Here is a 6389-nt window from a genome sequence, read left to right as displayed (position 1 = left end):
TTAGTACTTTTGCAGGATCGGTTGTTTTGCCAGATTTTCAGAGGAAACGCTGCTGTTAAATTAAACTATTACATTACATTGGCGAGTAAAAAACAAGAAAGTTGATCGGAGACTCGTCGCTATTTTTCAGTTATTATTTCCTATCATGTTAGAAAATTCACTTTTCCCCCACACTTTTTTATTTATTTTATTACATTATCATTATTTTTTTATTTGTTTTGTTCAGTTGAGTACGGACCAAAGAGATTCAACTTCCTGCTGATTCCGAATTTGGCTCCTCAAAGCAATAGCAGACCAGACAATGGAAGAAGAGAAAATGACTAGTGTTGAAGGATGAATATGGTACATGAAACGGTAGGGAATCTGTCCTATTCTCAGCACTCAATTCTCCTAATTTTAGTTTTGTCTTTCAATTTCTTTGATAAAATACTTACTATCTCTTTCACCGTTTGGAGTCATCAACACTAATTAACATTAACCTTTTATAAAAACACAGTCTTTTGCAGTGTTGTTCCTGTAGTTTTACTACACAACTTGAGTGGGCTTTCACTTTTCAAGGCTGTTTCTACTGTGGAAGAACACAAAATTATTTTCATTAGAATTTGAAATTCAGTGTGGGAAATGATGTAGAGCTAATTAATTATTAGTCTTTTTGTCATTAGTAATGATTACTTTTCGTCAACTTTTGAGTTTTTTCTTTCCATATTAATTGTGAATTATTGATAATAATGATACTTTGCTAGGCTCATCCAAATACTTGTGTCATCCTATCCTCTTTATACATAATTTTATAATATTTTTTAGAGATTTTACTTGTTATAAAATATATGATATTTGATAGCTTTATAATCTTGTTTAACTTAAAATATATGACATCTGGTACTTACTTCACTTTTTTTTTTTTGAAGAAATAGTCAATTAAATTTTAATTCTCATTATTGAAGCACTTGTAAGAATTATTTAATGAAATCATAATTAAAAGCACATACATTTTTTAAAAGATTGATACATCAACTAATTTTTAAGAACAATGAAATAATTATCGACATCCTATATTATAAACATCAACTAACTTTTTAATACACATAGGTATCTTTTGATTAGATATATTTTTATTTGAGGCAAATCTAGATATTAAATGTGGACATCTCTATCATAGAAATTTGAATTTTAGTTCACATGTTTCAAAGAGTTAGCTCCTTTCGTTAACTATATTCTTGTTGGTCGAATGATACTTTTTTTATCACTCATATCTGACATTATATAGGAAATAATCATATTCAAAGTAAGGCCATATATTACATGTGAGCATAGCAAAAATTTGAATATTGATTCGCTATGTCATGATAGACTAGTTTCTTTCACTAGATCTAATTTTTTTGTAGATATATATAATTTTTTGTTTCAAGTAACGTATATAATAATTATATGAAATATTAGTGTCTTTCTTTTTTCTTTTTTTACCTCGTTAGTGGAGGCAAGTGTCACTATAGTGATACATGTAGTGAGATCTTTTTCATTCATCATTTTCTTTGTCTTGGGAACCCATTTCATCCACGTTAAATTATGATCATGTCATTAGTCACTTCTGTAGTTATACACATTAGCTTTTCATCTTCTTCACTATCATAAACTTTTCTAAAAGCCACTTTCGCTAAAATAAATGTTTTTTTAAGCTCTAAAAATAAGATAGGAGACCAAAATTTTTTGGACTTTTAAATAATTCGTTGGGTTTGGGCTTACTACAAGCACGGACCAAACTCATTTCTGTTAAGGATTTTATTTAAAAAGATACATATTAGTCTTTATTATAAGTCATTTGATAAGATATTCATTAAATTTTTTAATATTATCTCTATTTAAAGTTATTAACTATGAGAGAAAATATATGTAAATAAAAAAATTTCATTTAAATGAGTAAAAAAAAAAATTTAGTCCATTTTCAAATAAACAATAACTACTAAATATCTTTTGTTAGTTTTTCAAAGTGCTTAGATGTGTTTTTAATAGAAACTAGAGTGGTAATACTCTTTTGATCTTATTTATAAGATAAAAAATAAGATTAATTTTGATTCTATTTATAAGGCATTTCACTATTTTTTTGTTCATTTTTCCCTTTCTACCCTTATTAAATGTTAGAAAAAATTGTTAAAAAATATTTTTGTCCTTATTAGGAGTAGAGGTAAAAAATTTATTAAATTTTAAGACAGATTTAATATTGTTTGAGGTTTTCATTGATTATAGTAAAACATACTAAAAGTTTCTTATAAATAAAATTGGAAAGAAAATATATAACAAATTTGATTAATGTGCTAATATCGTTCGCCGGCATACTAATATCAAATATTAAACTGAGTCCAATGTCCCATAAATTAGAAGTAGTATAACTTGCTTACTGAGCCTTACAACATGGCAAAAATTGACCAAATATACCTCATACTTCCTCTATTTTTGAATATAAGAGAAACTATTATATCTGTCTTTATTTTTATTTATAAGCAAAATCACAAATTTTAAGAAGTATTTATCACGATTTTTTCAAATTATCCCTTATAAAATTAATGTTTATTATACCATGCTAATTTGTTTCATTAATTATTAGGATATTTTAGTTTAAATTGTTTTATTTCAGATATAATTATTATACTTAATCAACTTTATTAAAACTGCATGATTTTTTTTTTAAATGGAAGGAGTACGTGTGACAATAAAAAGGGTTGATATTTAAGAATGTAAAGGAAAATAAAGGCAAATAGCTGGGTGATGGGGATGGCACTGGACCTATTGAACTCAAATAAAATGTTTGATGTGAACAATATCAGGTTGTGGATCTCCGTTGAGACTGCTTGTTTCTGTCACAAAATAAATTATGGTTTTTTGTCTAACCCTATTCCTATTGTCCCTGTTCACTCCATTCCTCCTCCATTAATAAATGCTTCAGCTTCAAGACAAGACAAATCCACGTGGCCAAGTCAATTGTCCCCTCACTAGGCTACTAGCTTTTTCTCTCGTTGCTTACTTCTCTTTCCTAAATTGTCACTACAAGTTTTAGTTACATTCATCTTTTTATTTTCCAAAAATCACTCATTTTCAGTTACACTCCCTCAGTTCCAAGTTGTTCTTGATATTTGAACAATATAATTATTAGGTATGGTAGAGATATAAAATTTTAATATAATTAAAAGCTCTCAAATATCTTTATCTTAATTTGCTCAAATGCAAAGATGCAACAAATAGTAAAAAAAAAGTAATTTTGATTAATGGTGTAAGGCTACTAAATTATAGACTACAATAAAACAGGAAAGAAGATCTAACTTTTGAGTACAAAATGATAAAAAGATAAATTTTAGTAATAAAGTATTTAGATTTGTGTGTTTGTTGCTTGTTGTTGCTTTTTTTTTTTTTTAGAACTCTATTTATAATGTTAGTTTGAGACCGTTATATTCGCACAATAAAGAGTCTAAATGCCTTGTGCTAAGATATCTATTCATGCTAAATACAATCTGCAAGATTGAATGTCCAAGTAACGGTCTCACATTTAAATAATAGTCTTCTTAGTTCAATTGTTTCAAGTTTTAAAAGTCATATTTCTTTTATGACTTAGTGTTTATTTAGTTTGAAAAATCTCTTTTAAATAGATCCAGCCTTGTTTTAGTGGATGGTTTATTGAGCTTGACATTTTCTCTTTCATACTTCTAAGTCATAATCAAACATTCCTTTATTTTAAGCCCAAACATAATGCAAGATATTTTCTACTAACGTTATTAAGTACTTCGAGAAATTTCTTTATATTTTTATTCTCGTATTGGTTTATGTGTATTAAATAATTATGCATTGGATATGAGTGTTAGTTGTAGATGAGGGAAAATCTGAAAAAAAAAATTAAGTCAAATTTTCATGATATTAAAAAATAATTGAATTTCTTTAACATGCAACATGTATGTTGGAAATGATCTACATTACAGACCGATTGGGAGAGGAGTGGCTCCTTTTTCCTTACTCACCATTTCTCTCATTTTTTTCATTATTATTAGATCAAAACTTTTCAACGGTTCAGATTTGATTTTTAATAAAATTATTATTATATTTTTTCATAAAATATATAAATGAAATATTATAGTTTTAAATTGTTTAGATCAAACTTTAATAGTACAAATTTATTAATATATTTTTTATATAAAATAAAATAATAATTTTATCAAATTTTAAATCAAACTGTTAAAATTTTGATCTAAAATGATGAACATAAATGAAGGGAAATAGAGAGTAAGGGAAACTCCCCTTTTTTGTACAATGGCTTTTGCTTTTATTTGTTTTCCATTTATTAATTTAGCTACTTAATTGTTAGGGAAAAATTTACTAATTTATTAATTATTAATTTAGAGACTGTTTATTTAGCTTCAATAAATTTGAAAACTATTATTCTGGCCAAAATAATCTAATAAATAATAGATACTACCTTCGTTTCTATTTGTATGAAAAAAAAATTATATCACATAATTTAAGATAATTAATTAACTATATTAATTTTTTCTAAAAATAAAAAAATTAGACTACAATATTTTTTGTTAATTGTGTTAATTAAGCCTTTATTAATTATTTTTTTATAAATATAAATGATCAAATTATGAGGATAATTCAAAAAATTTGCCATAAATGTCTATTAAAAAAATATAATTTACTTATGTAAAAAATAAATTAAAAATGATAATTTTTTTATAAATAAAAATAGAAGGAGTATTAATTTAAATATAAAATCAATGTAACTAACTACAAAGGAAAGAATAGACTCAACTGTTTGAATTTGCCAAGGAACCTAGACCCGGACCCAAGCCATGCCAGGGAAACAGACTACATCCAAACTCCGTACTACCTAACAAGAAACATTCAGAAGGCAAATCAAAATTTTATTTTTTTTTTTAAAAATAATAACCTAATCATCTTTCATTAGCCTTTGCAAGGTGCTTCAATTTGTTTTATAATACAAACTAGAATGGGTATATACTCTTTTAATTTTATTTATAAAACAAATAAAGAAGATTAATTTTGATCTTATTTATAAAATACTTCACTATTTTTTCTATTCATTTTTATCTTTTTACTCTTATTAAATGCTACACAAAATTATTAAAAATAATTCTTTTTGCAAGGCTGTAGATGTAAAAACTTATTAAATTTTAAGATAGCATTAATATCATTTTAAGTTTTTATTGATTATGATAAAATATGTTAAAAGTAATTTATAAACAGAACAAGGGAGAGAATACATAACCTATTTGATTAATGTGCCAATATCATTCATGAGCATACTAATATCAGATATTAAATTGAGTCCAAAGTCCATAAATTAGAAGTAGTATGACTTGTCCACTGAGCCTTTACACAATGTGGCAAAAATTGACCAAATATTCTTCATACTCTTCATTTTTAAATATAAGAAAAACTATTATGTCTGTCTTTGTTTTATTTATAAGCAAGACTATAAATTGCAAAAAGTATTTAATACATTTTTTTTAAAAATTTTTTCTCATAAAATCAATACTTATTATCACTATATTAAGCTGTTTAATTAATTACAGGAATATTTTAATTCAGATTTTTAATTTCAAATATAATTATTATAGTTAATTAATTTTTTTAAATTATATAAATTAATTATTTTTAATATTTGAAAATGGAAGTAGTAAGTGTAAAATTAAAAAGGTTGATATTTAAGAATGTAAATGAAAACAGAGGCAAATAGCTGGGTGATGTGGATGGCACTGGACCTATTGAACTCAAAAATCACTGTTTGATGTGAACAATATCGGGATGTGGATCTTCCATTGAGGCTGCTTCTTTCTATCACAAAAATTATTTATGGTTTTTTTGTCTAACCCTATTCCTATCTGTCCCTGTTAGTGTTCCCTCCATTTCCTCCATTAATAAATGCTTCAGCTTCAAGACAAGACAAATCCACGAAGCCAAGTCAATTGTCCCCCTATTAGGCCACCAGCTTATTCTCTCATTACTTACTTCTCATTTCTAATTTGTCACTACAAGTTTTAGTTACATTCATCTTTTTTATTTTTTTAAAAACCACTCATTTTCAATTACACTCCCTGTAAGATATTTTTTAAAAGTTATTAAGTACTTTAAGAAATTTCTTTCTATTTTTATTCTTGCGTTCGTTTATGTGTATTAAATAATTATGCATTGGATGTGGGCGTTAGTTGTAGATAAGGAAAAATATTAAAAAAAAAGGTCAAAATTTCATGATATTTAAAAAATAATTGAATTTCTTGAACATGGGGCATGCATGTTGGAAATGATTTACATTATGGACCAATTGGGAGAGGGGTGTCTCACTTTTTCTTACTCTCTATTTCTCTAATTTTTCGTTTATTATT

The sequence above is a fragment of the Prosopis cineraria genome, unplaced genomic scaffold (genome assembly GCF_029017545.1).
Source record: "Prosopis cineraria cultivar Desert tree isolate PC_DT_omini unplaced genomic scaffold, ASM2901754v1 PC7, whole genome shotgun sequence".
NCBI classification, from domain to species: domain Eukaryota; kingdom Viridiplantae; phylum Streptophyta; class Magnoliopsida; order Fabales; family Fabaceae; genus Prosopis; species Prosopis cineraria.
Note: the sequence above shows the minus strand (reverse complement) of the source record.